General features: G+C 46.1%; 1 long non-coding RNA gene across 3 annotated transcripts in view; it reads right to left on the reverse strand.

Annotated features, from left to right (window-relative positions):
• Positions 1-14,018, reverse strand: part of LOC116622060 — a 79,809-nt gene extending 65,791 nt beyond the window's left edge. The window contains exons 1-4 of one of the 3 annotated variants that reach the window (XR_004297523.1): positions 13,913-14,018; positions 13,528-13,626; positions 12,080-12,164; positions 10,613-11,911 (exon numbers count right to left, since the gene is read on the reverse strand). This is a non-coding gene — a long non-coding RNA (uncharacterized LOC116622060). Of the gene's footprint in view, positions 1-10,612; positions 12,165-13,527; positions 13,627-13,912 lie in introns of those variants that run through there. The other 2 variants (XR_004297522.1, XR_004297524.1) reach the window with 2 other exon arrangements.
• Positions 14,019-18,484: the final 4,466 nt, after the last annotated feature.

Here is an 18,484-nt window from a genome sequence, read left to right on the forward strand (position 1 = left end):
AGAGGAAAGGTTTGGAAGACATCTACAGGGATAGTTGGGCACGACGTAATGTGCGAGACATGGGCTCCCCAGTTCCCGCCTTGCATATCATGTGGCTGACTGATAACCCTTCCCTAAAAATGGGACAATGTTTAAATAGAAATGGTTAGTAGTTGCTGGGCAGGGATCTCCTCAAGGGAGGGCAGCCAGTGTCTCCCCCTTTGCTGAGCCCGCAGATGTGTCCTTGGATCAAATGACAGCTGTGGGGGTGGAGAGGGCTAGCGGCAGGAAGAAGCAGGAAGAACAGAGCCCGCACTTAATCCGCCACAGTTGTTTTGGCTTTGAAAGGAATATGTTGTCCAGGATGGCCTCTCCCCTAGTTCTCTCTTTCACACAAGATTGTTTCATTTTTCCCATGCTAAAAGGAGTATGTGCCCGTTGTGGCTACTTTTGAAATTACAAAAAAATTAATTAAAAAATTAAAATTATCCACAAGACCAATGAAAGACGAATTCTAGAAACACTGTGGAATATTTTCACACATTTTTTCCCCATGAAAATATACTCATGAAAGCCACTTTTAATGAAATTGTGAGGATACTATTCATTTGACAATTTTTAACTGAGTGCCTGTTATGTGCAAAGCATTGTTCCAGGTGCTGGGGATATAGTGGCCCTCAAAACAGACAAAACTGATTCCCTGCCTTGTGAGCTTGACAACCTACACGGTGTGCACTTTGCTTTTCTTACTCTTTCCTTTTCCAGGAACATAAGCCCCTATTCTCATCGAACAATTTTTAGAGACATGCCTTATCATGAAAACTTAAATTTTCATTATATGGACATACCAAAATACATTTGCCCTTCAGAAATTATTGGACTTCCAGTTCATTTCCAGTTTTTTTGTGTAAATGTAAATAAAATTGTAATGAAAATCCCTGTACACACATTCTTTTGTGCCTTGCTGCTTCCTTCCTAATGGAAAATCCCCCGGAGTAGAAGTATTTGGTCAGTGGGAACAAAGAGTTGAAGATTTTCTACAGAATTCTCTACAGAAGTTTAAAAATTCTTCTCCATCATCAGATAACATGAGGATAACTACTGTTAAGGTTTAGGGGTATTAACTTCATTCTTTTTTCTATGCATACATTATCTGTCTGTCTGTCTGTCTGTCTATCTATCCATCCATCCACCCATCCACTCAGCCAGCCAGCCATCCTTCCTTCTGTCCGTCCATCCATCTATCTACCCATCCATCTCTACCCTCCCTCCCTCCAACCCTCTACCTCTCTACCTATCGATCTAGACTTTATCATCATTGGAAACTGCATCATGTTTGAAATCTTGTTATCAGACAGTCCTTGTTCTCATCACTAGCCCCTGTTCCTTTGGTCTTCTTCCTTTCCCCTGACACACACACAATTCTGTAGCATTATTGGTACATTCAGTCTGTTACACCTGACTTCATGTTCCTTCTTGTCGAATTTACAGTCCATGGTCCATTCTGACAATAACTCTGTATTAGTGTTCTATTACTGTGTAACAAATTACCACAAACTTAGTGGCTTAAAATTCTATAGGTCTGAACTCGAGGCAGGCTCTACTGGGTTCTTTGCTTAGGATCTCAGGAGACCAAAATCAAGGTGTGGGCTGGGCTGTGCTCTTATCTGGAGGCTTTGGGGAAGAATCCACTTCTAAGAATTCACTTCCACACCCCTCTTTTGACATTACGGATTGTAGTAGCCAGTCTCCAGGATGGCGCTCAGTGATCCTCACCTCTTTGTGAAAGCTCTCCCACACTGAGCAGGGACGATGACCCGTGTCACCAATAGCATATTGCAGATGTGATGTGTGACGGCTCAGGCTAGATCATTAAAGACATTGCGATTTCTGCCTTGTTCTTTCTTGGATAAGATGGACTCTGGAGGAAGTAGGCCACCATGTTGTTAGAGACTCAGGTGGTCCTATAAGGGTGGGAGGGACTGGGGCTTCCATACAACAGCCAGCATCTACTTGCCAGGCACTTGAGCGAGCCGTCCTAGAAGTGGATCTTCCCACCTAGTCAAGCCTTCAGAGTGACTGAAAGCTCTATCTTTTCTTTTTTTTTTCTTTCCAATTTTTTTTATTGTGGTAAAATACACATAACAAAATCTACCAGCTTAGCCATTTTTAATGTACAGTTTGGTGGTATTAAATACATTCATAATGTTGTACAACCATCACCACCATCCACCCCCAAAACTCTTTTCATCTTATATAACTCAAACTCTGTCCCCATTAAATAATAATGCCCCATTCTTCCCTCCCCAGGCCCTGGAGACCATCATTCTACTTCCTGTCTCTATGAATCTGACCACTTTAAATACTCCATAAAAATGGAATGATAAAGTTCTGTCTTTTGGACACAAGGGTTCCAATTTCTTTTTTCTTTTTTTTTTTTTTTTAAGGATTCCAATTTCTCCATATCTTTGTCAACACTTGTGTCTGCTTTGTTTTGTGTCGACGGTGGCCATCCCGATGGTGTGAGCCGTCGGAACAGTGCTGTGCTGTGGAAGGGTTCCAAGCCGGGAGAGACACAGTCTGCGTTTTTACATTTGTCTGATTGCGTTTTGGAGAACGGCTGTGAGGGATAAGAGAAGTTGCTGCAATAGGAATCTACTGTGGCCGTCACTGCGGGGAAGATTGCAGCTGGCTTTGGAACAGAACAAGGGGGATGCAGAAAAGTGGAGAGATCTGAAAGTGATGTTAATGGCGGGGATAGAAAAAAGATGGCAGTTAGGAGAGAAATTTATGTCTGGAAATCTCACCAGAACATTAACACAAGGCCCAGAGTCCAGATGAAAATTTCAAGTCAACAGGCTTCCAAGGAATTTCCCCGATTCATGAGCTGAACAGCTGCTGGAGTCCAAGCTATGTACACATCAGTGTCTAATAGTCAACGGAGGGACCCGTTTTCTTGGAAGGGCACAGTGTGCCCGTATTCCAGAGAATGCCCATTTCCAAAATGGAAAAAGGTGAAAGACCAGCTGTCTGTTTTGCAAATATATCCCTGGTTCCTGGTTTTAGTGAGTGTCCCCTAACACCCAGGATACTGATCATCTTTCATGTCTTCTACCTCTGAGTGCATTTCCTATCACCCCACAAAAGGTTTATAGAAGATGCTTCTCAAGCTGAATAAAAGCCATGTTTTACTATAAAGCAATGAAAAAATGTCACTTTCATTCCTTTATCACCTCATATAGCAGTGGTTCCCAACTGGTTGGGGGGGGGGGTGGCAATCCAGGCCCCCAGGGGACATTTGGCAATCAATGTCTGGAGAAAAATTTGGTTACATGACTGAAGATGGGTAGAGGCCAGGGACACTGCTCAACATCTGTCATCCACAGGACAGCCCTACATACACACACACACACACACACACCCCCCAAAGGAAAATCAGATGTCAATGTTGTAGTGCTGAGGTTGAGAAACCCAGTTCTGTAGATACTTAAACATACACATGTACCCCCACCCCCAGGCCTCACAATATTCATAACCCCCTGTTCTCACATCTTATACTGCAACATAGTTGAAAAAAATGTACAAACACAGCTTCAAGGAAAGTGGAGGATTTGCCTCTCCTCACCCCATACTATGTAACGAAATGGTTCCCCTAAACCCTCGTAATGGAAATTCTAGGGCTTCCACTGCTTAAAAGCCTAATGGTTTTTAATAAAGGAGCTTCAATTCTTTTTCTAATAGCAGTTGGTAGTGGTGGTGGGGGTTATTAGTTGGTTTGAAGTAAGGGAGTGGTAAAATCTTATTTGTGTGGGGAACTGATTGGAGGGTGGGCAGGAATGGAAGCAGGGATACCATCAGGAGACCAATGGAGTATTCCAGGGGAAGGATAAGGGTGGGATAGGTCCAGGGGCCAGCAAAGGAGGTGGAGAGATCTTGTCTGAAGAAGGAGGTGCTTTTGAAGCGTAAAGGACAGGACTTTGTGGCTTGTGGTATATGGGGACTGTGATCAGGGGAGGGTTGCATTGACATCTACGCTTCTGCCTTACAACTATGATAGGCATTTCCCTTCCCAAGAGATGTGCAGGCTAATGACCCAGCCAAGATTTTACTCCCTGAGAACAAAAAATTAATTTCTCACAGGGAAGGAAGACCAGAACAGCCAGGGTAGGTTCGGGAGTGGCGCGAGGCCATTTCCACTCCTCTACTTCCCCTAAACTCCTTTCCTGAGGAAGGACTGGGGCCTCCAGGAGGCCCCTTTGGGGAAATGGAATTGGAAATGGGCAAGAACCACTCTCTCCTGGAAGTGTGAGCCAGGGCTGCCACTCCATTCTCTGGGTCACAAAAGGGGCCAAGTTCCTGCTGCCAAGCCACCTGGGCTTGAATTACGTGGGGACTTCTGGCATGCCCCTGTTCCAGTCTGCACCAGGACATCCTAGCTGCTGTTGAAGAGTGGGTTGGAAGGAGGCAATATGGAGGCAGGGAGGCCATCAGGGAGGCAATTCACAAATGGAGAAGGTTCTCCTTGCACTGTTCTAACTTGTGAAGAAAACACACCAAAATTTCTGCCCTCATGGAATTCAGTTCTAGTGCAGGTTTTCTCAACCGGGCAGGATTGACACTCTGGGCTGGATAATTTTTGTTGTAGGGGTCTGCTCTGTGTTTTGTAGGCAGTTTAGCAGCATCCCTAGTCTCTGCCTACTAGATGCCAATAACACCCCTCCCCCTCAGTTATGACAACTAAAAACATCTCCAGACACTGTCAAATGTTCTGTGGGCGTAACATTGCCTCAAGCTGAAAATCACTGTTCTAATAGGAGAGGACAGCCAGAAAAGATAAACAGAATCATTAAGGAAATTATACAGTGTTCTAGCAAGTGATATGTAATCACCTTAAAGAGGGTAGAGAATGCTAGGCAGTGTTAAAGAAAAACTTACTTGTGACACTTTTTTCCAGCTTTATTGAGATGTAAGTGACATAAAACATTGTGTAAGTGTAACGTGTACAATGTGTTGATTTGACACACTCACATGTTGCAAAATGATTACCACCATAGCTAACACCTCCATTCATCCCTTCAGGACTCTTGTCCAAGATGGTAGAGAAGATTTTATTCAAGAGAGCTACTACAATGGGGTTTTGCAGTAGGGTAGAGAGATCAGGATCACCTCTGAATAAAATAAGGAAAAGCAGAAATTTATAGCCAAGGAGTCGGGTGGATGTCAGTTGGTTAAAAATTATTGAGGTAGGTTAACTATTTTTTTATTTAAAAAATATTTAATTAATTAGTTAATTAATTAATTTAGAGTGTGAGCAGGGAGAGGGGCAGAGAGAGAGGTGATTCTTGCAGAAGGCAGACCAGGGTGACAAGAGGCTGAAAGTGATCAGACAAAGGGCAGGGAATTTTTGCCAAACTGACTCAGGCCAAGGACAGAGCCTGAGGTTGGGGGGGCCTTATCAGAAAGTCTGAGTAGAGTTAGGTCAAGGAAGGGGTCTTTGTCAGTGGAAGGAAAAAAGGTGTTGCATTTTTAAATAGGGAGGGCAGGATAAGCCTTGTCAAGGAGGTAAGAGTTGACAAAAGGATTGCATTGAAGCTGTAGATTGCTCTGGGTCATATGGACATTTTTACGATATTAATTCTTTGGATCCATGGACACAGGATTATTCCCATTTATTTGTGTCTACAATTTCCTTCATTAGTGTCTTATAGTTTTCAGCATAGAGATGTTTCACCTCCCTGGTTAAATGTATTCCTAAGTATTTTATTGGTTTTAATGCTATCATAAATGGGATTGTTTTCTTCCTTTTTCAGATAATTCCTCATTAGTGTACAGAAATGACACTGATTTTTATATGTAGATTCTGCATCCTGCAACTTTACTGACTTCATTGATCTCACAGTTTTTTTGGTGGAGTCTTAGGATTTTTAAGATACCTCAACAAAACTGGAAAAAAAAAAAAGTATTAAAGAAAAAAGAGTTGACAAGGGATGAGCAGTGCTGGGGATGAAGAAAATGGGAAGGCTGAGAGAGAAGTAGAGGGGAGGAGGTCAGATGGAAGAAGGTGTATTTGAAGGTACAGCCCATAAGTGGGAGGTGTGAGAGATAGTCAGGGATGTTTCCAGGTTCTGTGGCTTGGAAACTGGGTGGATGGTAGCCCATTTGCTGAGTTGGAGATTGCTATAAGAAGAAGGTCCTGTCCAAAAAACACCTGGTTGGACTTCTTCTAAGCTTTGCTGCACTTTAGGTGCTCAACGCCTTCTAAGCAAGAAGGCCCAGAAGTCAGCTTCTAGAACTCTCATCAGAGGTCTGGGCTGGAGAAGAAGGAGGCCATGGGAAAGGATGAGCAAAGCCAGGATCAGGGTGAGGTGAGTGAAGCATTCCCCTCATATGCAAAATTTAAGGGCATGCCAAAAGCTCAGGAATCGAGATAAAGAACGTTTTAGCGGATTGTTTTTTTAAAAATCAAAATGAATGCAAAAGAATCCATGGTGAACAAAATATCCAAATTTTATTTTTTTTTATTTTTTTAAGATTTTATTTATTTGAGAGAGAGAGCATGTGAGCGAGTGCATGAGTGAGGGTGGGGGGAGAGGGGCAGAAGGAGAGGGAGAAGCAGACTCCCCCCTTAACAGAGAGCCCAGCGCGGGGCTTGATCTCAGGACCCTGAGATCATGACCTGAGCCACCCAGGTGCCCAAAATATCAAACTTTTAGATTTTAGATTTTTAAAATCTTAATTTCACTAAAATTTTGGGTTTAAAATTTTTAATCTCATTTAAATTTTAGATTTTAATGTTTAATTAAAATTTTTGATTTGTGATTTTAAAATCTAATTTAAATTTTTTAAGAATTCTAAAGACAGATGAGTAACGGTGCCATGCCACATCATGTCAGAGCTTGAGGGTAAAGGAAAAATCAGCAATACTGACTGGCTTCGTTTAAAATGTTGGTACTATTCATCATGGATTGTTTCGCATTCATTTTGATTCTTTAAAACATTGCATTCAAATATTATTTATCTTTAGCACTGAGTTTTTTGGTGCCTCCTTAAACTCTGGGACACTTACGTCACCCCAGCCTAGACCCTGAGGCCATGAGAAGTGGAGTGCACTGGTCCTGGCTCTGCCCAATTCACCATATAGGTGTTTACCTTCCAAGTGGGAGGATAGGACACCTAGGGAGAAATGACACTAACTCTCTGGGGCTAATAAACACCCGGAGGCGAAAGCTAGAGCATGATTCATCCCCAGCTTCACTATTCTCCACTCCACCTCTGCTCAAGGAACACTAAATTCCCCAAGTTGATATTGTCCCTGGTAGGAGGGGCAGGCAAGCAATAAATGGGCAATCCAGAATATAGAGAATTTATGCGAATTTTGCTCATATGGAGAACTCGTGGCATGTGACCAAAAACCAGGGATAATAAGGACGTTGTTGCTCCTACTGGAGGAAGGAGACACATTCCCAGGAAAGTATGGAAAGCTTAGAAATGTAGGAACAACCTGTAATTATATATGGAGCTCTGCATTTACTTTGTCAAAACACAATGAGACTACTATTCTGTGATGGGCTGAATTATACACACCGCCCCGCCCCCCAAATTCATATGCTGAAGTCCTAACCCTGGTACCTCAGAATGAAACTGTATTTGGAGATAGGACCTTTCAAGAGATAGTTAAGGTAAAATGAGGTCATTAGAGTAGGTCCTAATCCAATCCGCCTGGCATCCTTATAAGAAGAGGACATTTGCTGGGGCACCTGGGTGGCTCAGTCGTTAAGCGTTTGCCTTCAGCTCAGGTCACGATCCCAGGGTCCTGGGATCGATCCCCACATCAGGCTCCCTGCTCCGTGGGAAGCCTGCTTCTCCTTCTCCCACTCCTCCTGCTTGTGTTGCCTCTCTCGCTGTGTCTCTGTCAAATAAATAAAATCTTAAAAAAAAAAAAGAAGAAGAGGACATTTGCATATGTATGGGGACAGAGGAAAACCCATGTGAAGACAAAGGGGGAAGACAACTGTCTACTAGCCAAAAAGAGAGGAGGACTCAAGAGAAACCAACCCGGAAGACACCTTGATCTTGGACTTGTGGTCTGCGGAATTGCGCAAAAATAAATTTCTATTGTAGTGGTGCCGTGTTATGGCAGCCCTAGCAGACTAATACAACTCAATATCTGAAATCAACGGACATTGCTGAACTGATTTTTTACCACAGGAAGGGAGAGCGATACTAGTTGGGTCATCTCTGCGCAGGATGGACTGATTTTATACAGAATCTGGAGTTCAGGGGTTGGCAGGCCTTCTGGGACACAAACAGGTTGACATCATCGATAGGACTGCGGCCTCTCAAGTGAGACCCCTGTTGATTGGTTGGCACTTAGAGGCGTGTTTATCGGAGTGAGTCCATCCTTGATGGGCTCTTTCAGTGGCTGACTTTCCAAAGGAAAGTGCTGACACTGATTGTTTGGCTTGCAAAAAGTGCATTCTCTGAGGCGAGTTGTCACTGATCGGTTGAATGGGTTTAAAACTGATTCCGATGGCTGTTTGTTCCCCTGGCTGGAGACCAGTGCGTCTTTTCCCAAGCTTGTGGGAACTTCCTTATTCTCAACTTGTTTGGGACTCTGGCCCCTCAAGACTGTCAGCCCCGTGAAAAGAGGAACATGACCTGAATTGCTCATCTATATGTATCCCGGGGCCTAAGAACATGACTGGTATCGATTAAGCACTCAATAAATGTTGGAAACTATTACCATTCCTTGCTCAGTGTGCCTTCCTGGGAGTCATCATCCAGGCTCCTTGAATGAGAATGGGAGAATGGCCTGGTCAAAGGATGTGCACATCTTCAGCTTTGATAAAAGCAAAAGTCAAAGGATGTGCACATCTTCAGCTTTGATAAAAGCTGGAATGAGGTGGGGCCAGGAAGCCAAGAGAACAGAGGTTCAAAGAAGGCGCTAGAAGAAAGTGTTTTTAAGAAGGACAAAGAGGTCAGTTGTGTTGATGGCCATATAACATGAGGACAGAGACATGACCGTTGCATCTAACAACATAGTAAGTTTTGAGCAGAGCAATTTCAGGGGGTGTGGGGTGAATGTAAACCTATTTAAAAGGAACTGATCAGAATGTGCTCTAAAATATAGCGTATTAATAAAAAACTTAAGGTATAGCAAGGCCAACAGATCAGAAGATGACTGTCATTAACGACATTGTTCACAATTCCCAAGAAGGGTCCACCATGCTATGCAGGTCTACACGGGCCAGTCAGGAGGCAGAGAGTAGGGGGAAAACGTGGGTAAGATCCTTTACTCTGGTTTCTGAGAGAAGGAACAGATGAGGTAGAGTAAGCCAGGGTAGGATTGGCTAGTTTTAATAATTTCAGTGGGTCCTGGGGCATAGGGGATGTCCCTAGTCCTCTAGTACCTGGCTCTGGGGTGAGTAGAGCAGAGGGATGGTGGTCCGGAGTGTGAAAGGCTGGTAAGGGTGTGGTGAGGAATGTGCAGACTCTGAATTGATGAATTTGCATTTGAAAAGCACACCCCCAGAAAGAGGACTTCTCCTGGGGGTGGTGGGGGTGCTGCGAGGGAGGCAGGAGGCCAAGCAAGGTGACACCGGCATATTGTTGGGTTGTCCAGAAAAGGTGTGTCCCTATCGGCCTGTAGAGCAGATATCAAAGCAACACGTTTACAGAAGCTAGAAACACAGTTAATACAAAATAGAAGGCGAGGCACGAAGCGTGGGAAATGAGCACAGACAAATCCTGAGGGAGGACGTGGGCTCCACGGAGAACAGGGAGAGAAGTCATCACAGCTGAGGCGTGGGAGCTAGGAGACAAGTATGACGGCGAAGTCTGGGACAGAGAGCCCGGTCTCAGGTGTTCACACGATCCAGGTTGAGGGACTTGGAATTTATCGAAAGGGCCACGGAAGCACATTTAGGAGACAGTTGCCTGGAGAGACATGGTGGCAACGCAGACACGGAGACGGACCAGGTACAGAAGGGCCCAGGTGAGAGGTTTTGAGATGGTGAGAGATGATCGACCTCTGCACAGGTATAGAACTTTGGAGGCAGGTGAGAGGGAACATTCTGGCTGAAGCTTGTCCTCCCTGAGGAAAGTGAGCTTCAGAAAGTTCACACAGGTTTAGTGTCCACAGGGGCCTCCCGCCAACGCCCCGGCTCAGACTGTTCCTTCGACCCCTGAGCCAAATGCCAGGCAGGGACCAAGCGATGCATGCAGCGCAGTGTATGGGATGTGTGGGTGGGGAGGACAGGGGACGGAAGTCCTTCTGAGAAAGGGCACATGTCCAACATTCCAGCCACATTTCCAAACCAGAAAAAGATGTCCCTGGTAATAGTCTTTCCCACTGGTTATCCCTGGATCCTTGTTTTCATCCGTGTGAGTCCCATTTTCAGGGGCTGATAGTCTATTCCCCTTCATGTCCTAATAAAACAGTTTAGTGTCCTGAATCCCTTTTACAATGACCAGTACAGAGAAACGGCCTGATTATTGTCCATTGAACTAAATTCCAAAACTCCAAAATACATCCTGAATGAAACCATAAGAGAGTGGGAATATTTTTACTGTCACTTTTGCCACCTCCCTGTATCTCTACCAAGGTGTACACACACACACACACACACACACACACACACACACACACAATGCAAGTACATATTGATGAACATTGTTTTTTGGATAGTAATACGATGTAGTTGTTCATAAGGTGGTACAAACATAGCTTCCAGACACATTCTGTTTTCTAAGCCAACTGCCACTCCTTGGACCTTCCAAACGGAACTTGGAAGTCTCCGCTCTACGCGAGCTTTGGTGGGGGCTTAGGTCTTCAGTGAAAGAACTGCAGGAATCTTTTGAAGGATTTTAGGTAGAGGTATGACAGTCTGATTTCCATTTTTAAAAGGCATGGAGAATGGATTCGAAAGGGGTAAAAATGCAAGGGAGTTCGTACTCGATTGTAGGAAGCAAGCCATGGTAGTAGTGGCCTTCACCGTGTCGGAAATGAGATCAGGCCTGAGGAGAGAGCTATTTCAGGAGGCGGAGTTGGCAGGGCTGGTGACTGATGGGATACACCAGGTGGGCAGAGGAGACTGACCAAGGACAGCAGCCAAGTTTCTGCCCTGGCCTCTGAGAAGAGCTGTGCTTCAGTGCAGGCGCGTAGCAAGTCCTCTGCAAGACCGGGATCATGTTTAAGTGGACATTTCTGAGCAGAGGAGTTCTAGAAGGAGGCAGAGCCAATTGTGTCCACCCTCTGGGAGGAGAGAGGTTAACTCCCGAAAGCAGGCCTGGCTATGTAGTTTGCAGGGCCCAGTGCAAAATGAAAATTGCTCAAAACACAGGAAAAAGTGTGCATCGAAGGCCCGAATATGTAACGCCTCGTTCTTCTTTCCAAGGTCCCCCTCATGACCTGTCCTGGTGTTTTTCCTTTGCTAATTAATGCATGCTTCCTTGTAGAAGAACAGCTGCGTGGTGAGTGCAGACCCTCCCAGGCAATTGATTCAGGGGTGTGTGCAGAGCCCACTAGCTGCTAGGTTCGTCCTCCCATCTGACCCAGAGTGAAGCAACATGCCCTGGTCAGGGCAGGGACGCAATCCAAGTATTTCCCCACCACATCCCAACATGGGGGGATGAGCGATTTCCGAAGGTCTGAATCAGGGGTGGGTGAGAGTCCTGCCCCCGTCAAATTGCCCACTGAATGCACCGGCCTCCACGTCCTCTCCTACCTAATCTCTCTGCCTCACTCTTAAAAGGACACTTGTCATTGGATTTAGGGTCCACTCAAGTAATCCATGATGATCTCATGTCAAAACTCTTAATCACATCAGCAAATACCCTTTTTCCAAATAAGATACCATTCACAGGTTCTGTGGATTTGGAAGAGGATGTATCTTTCTGGGGGCCACCATTACACCCTCTACACTAGCCCTACCTGAAAGAGAAAAAGGCAGACTCAGTCAGATAGTGTTGGGAATACATCTCCTCCCCTCTTCCCTTGTTCTCCCCTCTCCAAGAAAAACTGGGTCCTTGAGAAAGAAAAGCTAGGGGAGGAGAAAGGAGACAGATAAGAACAAGCATTGACTAAAACATCCTGACTCACCCTCCCAGCTCCATCCTTCTCAAGGCTTCCATGTTCACCATCCAGAAAGAAGGCAGAGGGGGACTGAGGTGGCTCTGCCTTTTTCCTGAAATACAGGAAAAAAACCAGGCCCAGATGAGCCCCAAAATTTACAGCAGGCCTCTGGTCCTATCTGCATTTTAGGAAGGTCACCCTGGCCTAGGTTGGGGAATGAATGGAAGGAAGGAAAAGTGGAAGCAGGTAAACCAGCAAAGAAGGTGGTACACTTGGTACTGGGGGTCAAACTGCACCCCCCCGCCCTGCGTTGGGGCCAGACACCAAATTTGCCACCACCATGATCTTGGACTTCCTGGCCTCCAGAACTGTGAGAAAGAAATATCTGTTGTTTATAAGCCATCCAATTTATGACAGTTCCGTTATAGCAGCCCGGATGTATTAGGACCGTGTCAGTGAACGTTTGAATGGGTCGGTCCAAGCGTTCTGAATCCAGGGAATTAGGTTCTGAAGTGAATCCAGGATAGCTCATCAAACTTCACCATGGCCTGGAGGACACATTCTTCTACACTGTGTACCTCCATTTGTTTTCATTCCATGACCTCCAAGAAACCTCCTGATTTACATGGACTTTGAAGTGGTCAACAAACCCACAAGTCTTCCAGTCCTACAAAGAATTTCTTCCCACGGCTCCCTTTGTAAATCACTAACAACACTGGTTAATGTTTACTGAGAGCTTACTTTGTGCTAAGCCCATTAGGTACATTATCTAATCTAAGCAGCAGGAGAGAGACTAGGGGACTCTAACTCTCTTGCTTTATTCCCTGGTAGGCAGACAAGATGGTCCTAGCTCAGGCACACTTCCAACCAGTTGAGCACCCAGCAAAGAGAATGTCATTCCTCATAGCCCCCAGGGAAAAGTTCCAGGTAATTCTCTGAGTGGCTCATCTGGAGTCATGTGCTCATCCCTGAACCAATCACCATGGGTACGGCAACAGACAGAGTGACTGACCAAGCCCGGGTCAGATGCGAATCAGTTCCCCATACAAAAGAGGGCTGTGGCAAGAATTAGGGGGAAAGAGTATTGGGCAGAAAAACTATAGATGTCTGCCATAATATAAATTATGTTCATAAATATTAAATAGACCAACTATGCCTCTGGCATTTTCAATTAAATTGGCCAATAAATTCTCTTTTTTTAAGTCCATGTAAGTTGAATATACTATTTCTTGTAAGAAAGAACACTGAATCATTTACATATTTTTCTCTTTTTCTGCCAGAATGTAAGCTCCATAAGAATAGATACCAAGTCTATCTTGTTCACTGCTGTAGTTCCTTTGCCTAAAACAGTGCCTGACACCAAAGTTGGTACTCAGTAAATATTTGCTGTGTTTGTGATTATCTTGTTTAACATCTGACCTCGATCCCACTAAAAGCATTTCCATGCAGCAAAGTGTTTTGTTTTCAAAACTCACCTCTGTATCCTCTAGATTCCAGTATACGTCTCACACATCATGGTCTCTCAGAAGATACTGAAGAATGAACGAATAAGTACACGTTTCTCCTGCTGGACTCTAAAGAACAGAAAGGTAGAACCATGAATGTCTGAACAGCAATTATATCTTTAGAATCTAGAAGTGTCTGACACACAGAATGCCACCGCCCATCCAAATACTATTCGCTGAATGACAGACTAAATGAATTAATAAACGGTAAATATGCATGATGTTAATGTCACTGCTGCTTGCAGCAGCTTCTGAACTGAAAAGCTATGACTTTGTGGACTCTGCAGAGGTTCACACAGTCGACATTTTGTTCTTCCGCGGAGACCCCCACTCAACAACAGATTTTAACACATACAGAAGTCTTGCATAAACCACCGATGGAGGAGGCTTTAGGGCTTCAGGCAGTCCTCCCCATCCCCCAGCCAGGCTAGGTTGACGTCAACGGTTCTGGCTTGTTCTCCTTCAAGAGCTCTTAGCTCTTGCTAGCTAGAGAGGCAGGTTCAGTCTGTTACCATGGAAACTGCAGCTGGAGTGGGGAAAGGGAGGGAGATTGAGGAGTGGGCACGGACTGGAATTTTCCAGCTCAGGAGGCTGACTGTGTGTGGAATCAAAACGCAGAATCAGTACACAGTCAGTTCTCAATAAATATTCTTGGGATGACTGAATAAAAATGTGGGAACTTGGACAAGGGACTTCCCATCTCTGAGCCTCTTTCCTCGTTTGTAAAGTAAGAATGATCATCCCACTGCATCGGAGGTTTCAGTTAAGATAACGTAAATACCACCCTTAGCAGAGGGCCAAGCACTTTATAAATCAAAGCTTCTCCAGGACGGTCTTCAGATCTGCTCAGTCATTATCTATAAATTCCAGATACCATTTTTTTCTTCTTCTAAGAGGAACGCAGTCATCTTCCCTCCCCACATTACCATGCTGCTTCGTCACTAGGGCTCCAGATAAAATAGAGGAAACCCAGGGTGCCCAAATGGGACCTATCTAATGCTAAAAAGATGGTCATTTACCGGAAATTCAGATGTAACTGGGTTGGCCGGTACTTGCATTTGCTAAACCGGCCAACCCTCCTTCTCACACCGGGCTACTCGGATGGTTCCCTTACCAGCGACTCTGAGTCGGAACACCGCACGCCCTCTCCAGCGACGCCATGCAGTCCTTGGGAGAGCAGCGCGGAGCATGCCCTCCGCGCCAGGCAGCGTGGACCCTCGACCCCGACACGTGCCTGCCCCCGCGGGGCCGTCGTTCTAGGGCGGATGCAATCAGTTCTCTCCCCCCAGAATACATCCGACCCAGGGGAAATGTGACCCGATGGAATTCTAAAGCCGGAATTTACTCCCGGGCTAGCTAACACGCTGCCTGGCTCCCCAGAGAGCCCAAGCCCTACCCTGGGCGCCCGGGTACAGGGAAGGGCCGTCCCTCGGTCCCACCCGCGAGCCCCTCGACCGCAGGCCCGGGCTCCACCGCGGCTTTCCCAGGCGCCCTTGCGCAGGGGCCCCAGGGCGCGCGTGCGCACGCAGCACCCACGCTCCCCGCGGGAAGTGCTTGTTCTCGGGCCCCACCCGGTCCTCCACCGGGAGCAGGGGACGGCCTAGAGAGCTGCGGCTGTGAGATCGTGGCACGCCGACGCCGTGGCTCTACCGACTGCTCTCCGAGCATTCTGCGGGCCTGACTGGGGCTCAACCGGAAGGCCGGGCCGGCGCATGTGCGGACCGCCGGGCTGGGGGCCGCGCCATGTTGGGCGGTCGCTGGCGGGCCCGCGAGGCCTCGTGGGGATGAGGGCTTCCCCTCCCTCGCGGCGACTCCCCAGGCGTCCCCCGCCGGCGTCACAGCCTGGTTCCCGCGGTCAGCAGCGGTGCGCGCTCTCCGAGCCCGGCATGTGCGGGGCCGCCGCGGACCCGAAGGAGAGCACGCCTGGGCCCGGGGGCGTCTCGGACGAGGACCGTCGGAGCGTTGAGCCGCTTCCCTAAGATGGGCGCGCCCATCCTCGAAAACTCAGCCGCTGTAAGTGCACAGAGCCGCGGTTTTCTGAAGCACGTGTGTGGAGTTGTGCAGCCCCGCCCCCCCGGTTTGCCCTCCCTCGGCGGGGCTCCCACCCCAGCAGCCACCCGTGCCCAGATGTCTCTTCGGACGTCCCTTCTCTGGGCCTCTCACGACAGTGGGGTCGTACAGTGTGTGGTCTCTGCGGCCGGCTTCCCCTCCTCAGGTACCGCTCTTGGGGCCTCGTGCCGCAGCGCTTCCCCGGCGCGGGGCCCGCCTCCCTTCGAGGAAGGTGCCTCCGGTTCAGAAGCCTCTGCGGGAGTTGAGGGGAATTGCCGAGACTTGCTCGGGCGTGGTGGGGATGCTGCCGCACCGGCCCCCGCTGTGAGTTTGGCTCAGTTTTGCCAATTTCTGTTTTCCCTGGGTCAAGCATATTTAATTAGGATTTTTTTTTTTTTTCAGCTTTATTACCATAGAATCATGGGGAGTTATTAAAGATGCTGACCTTGTTTACTGCCTGGCTTGGCTTTGGCTCCAGGTGCTCTCACTCGCTACTGGTGAGACTGGACGACCCCTCACCTTCCTGGGTCTCTGTTTGCAGGAGGTCATTGTTCCTAGGTGGGAGTTATCGCGTGGAAAGTCTTAGTGCGTTGGTGCAGACTCCAGGTAAAAATGCTAGCTGTTAACTAACTTTTAGGGATTCTTTTTTGGGACAGCGGGGTGATGGGTCAAGAAATGGATGCTACTGCAACCCTTGAGCTAGGGCATAAAGTTCATTGAGAAACTTCTTTTTTATGACTGAGACCGTTTTGTGGCTCATAATTATTTTCTCCCTGGGAGTTGGTAGGAAGTTTATAACCATCTCCCCCCAACCACCAGTATTATTTTGATAGTTTGGGTACTTTATACTTTCTCAGGAAATTGTGCACTTCCTTAATATTTGTAGATTTATTAGGTTAAAATTAAACGGTTTGGTGTTAAGAGTGTAGTCTCTGAAGGCAGAAACAAGGGTTAGAGGCCTGAGCTCTTACCCACTTGGGTGACTTGAGCAACGTGCTTGACCTCCTGAGGCTCCAGTTCCATGCTCGGAAGTGGACAACAATAGCACCCTACCTTCTCTTGCTGTCAAGAGGATTAAATGGAAGTCTTTGACTTAACACAGCACCTGGCAGCATAAAGTTCCATAACTATCAGCTGTTGTTATTTTCATTATGCAGAATTCTTTCCACTTAAAACAGCTTAGGGATTGTAAACCTCTGTGAACTAGTTAATTAAAAGGAGCTGGGAAGCCCTCCACTGTTTTCTAGGCCTTGGAACACATCATGGAACAGAGAAATTGCTTGTTCCTTGAAAGTTGGAAGGAAGTTTCCGTTCCTACTCCAGTCACCCTTCAAAGTCATGCTTTTTCTTACTTTTGGGAGGTACTTTTTATATTCTCCCCTTCCATTTTGCCAAGAGTTTTAAATTTAATACTAGAGAACGGGGGTCAGTAAACCGTTTCTGTAAAGGGCCAAATAGTAAATATTTTAGGCTTTGTGGGGTATGTGATGTTTGTTGAAATTACTCAACTCAGCCACTGTAGTATGAAAGCAGCCATAGATAGTATGTAAACGTGGGTGTGGCTGTGTCCAATAAGACTTTATTTATAGACATTGAAATTTGAATTTAATGTAATTTTTGTGTGTCAAGAAATACTATTAATTTGATTATTTTTTCAGCCATTTAACCACTTTTTAATTCAACATGTTGTATGTGGACTGTAGAAAAACAAAGGGCTGGATTTGGCCTGCAGGGTGTAGTTTGCTGACCCCACCATAGGATTTCATGGCATAGTGACTAGGGGTGTGATCTGGAGTCAGAAAGTGCCGGTTCTGATATGTATTCATTGTATGCATTTGGGTAAGCTACCCAGCACTCTGAGCATCATATTCTTTCTTGCAGATAGGCTGTATACTAACATACCTCTCTCTTTGGGCTGTTAGATTGAGATAATATATATGAAAGGTCTTGCGCAGTGTTGGGAGTCTAGTGAATCACATTTTAGTTATCTCACATTTCTGAAAGTTAGTTGAATAGAATTAAGTGTTAGAGGTTGACACTAGATGACTTGGGTTTAATAAATCTGGCCACTTACGGGGCGCCTGGGTGGCTCAGTCGTTAAGCGTCTGCCTTCGGCTCAGGTCATGATCCCAGGGTCCTGGGATCGAGCCCCGCATCGGGCTCCCTGCTCCGCAGGAAGCCTCCTTCTCCCTCTCCCACTCCCCCTGCTTGTGTTCCCTCTCTCACTGTGTCTCTCTGTCAAATAAATAAAATCTAAAAAATAAAAATAAAAAAAATAAATAAATCTGGCCACTTACTAGCCATGTGACTGTGGGCTGGTCACTCAACCACTCTCCCTCCTTTTCCTCATCCCTAAAATAGAAATTATAATTGTACCCACTTCAGACAGTTGTCTTAAAGATTAAATAAGCTAACACTTTATAAAGTGCTTAGAAAAATCCCTGGCACATATAAATTCTCAATTAGCATTAGCTATTATTATTATTATTTTTTTGGAGCACCTCCCCCTTTTTTAAGATTATTTATTTATTTATTTGACAGAGAGATATAGCGAGAGAGGGAACACAAGCAGGGGGAGTGGGAGAGGGAGAAGCAGGCTTCCCACTGAGCAGGGAGCCCGATGTGGGGCTCGATCCCAGGACCCTGGGATCATGACCTGAGCCGAAGGCAGACGCTTCACGACTGAGTCACCCAGGCGCCCCTAGCTATTATTATTTCACAATATGATATATTTGGGGTTGAAAACCCCTGTGGTGTGTTGTTAAACTGTGTTGTTAAAATGTAAGATTTTTTATTTCACTGAAGTACAGTTTATAAAGCAGAGGAATTATTTGTTCCTCAGAAGTGTGAAGAAAGTTGCCAGAAAAAGACAAGGGCT

The sequence above is a fragment of the Phoca vitulina genome, unplaced genomic scaffold, assembly GCF_004348235.1.
Source record: "Phoca vitulina isolate PV1807 unplaced genomic scaffold, GSC_HSeal_1.0 scaffold52, whole genome shotgun sequence".
Lineage (NCBI taxonomy): Eukaryota > Metazoa > Chordata > Mammalia > Carnivora > Phocidae > Phoca > Phoca vitulina.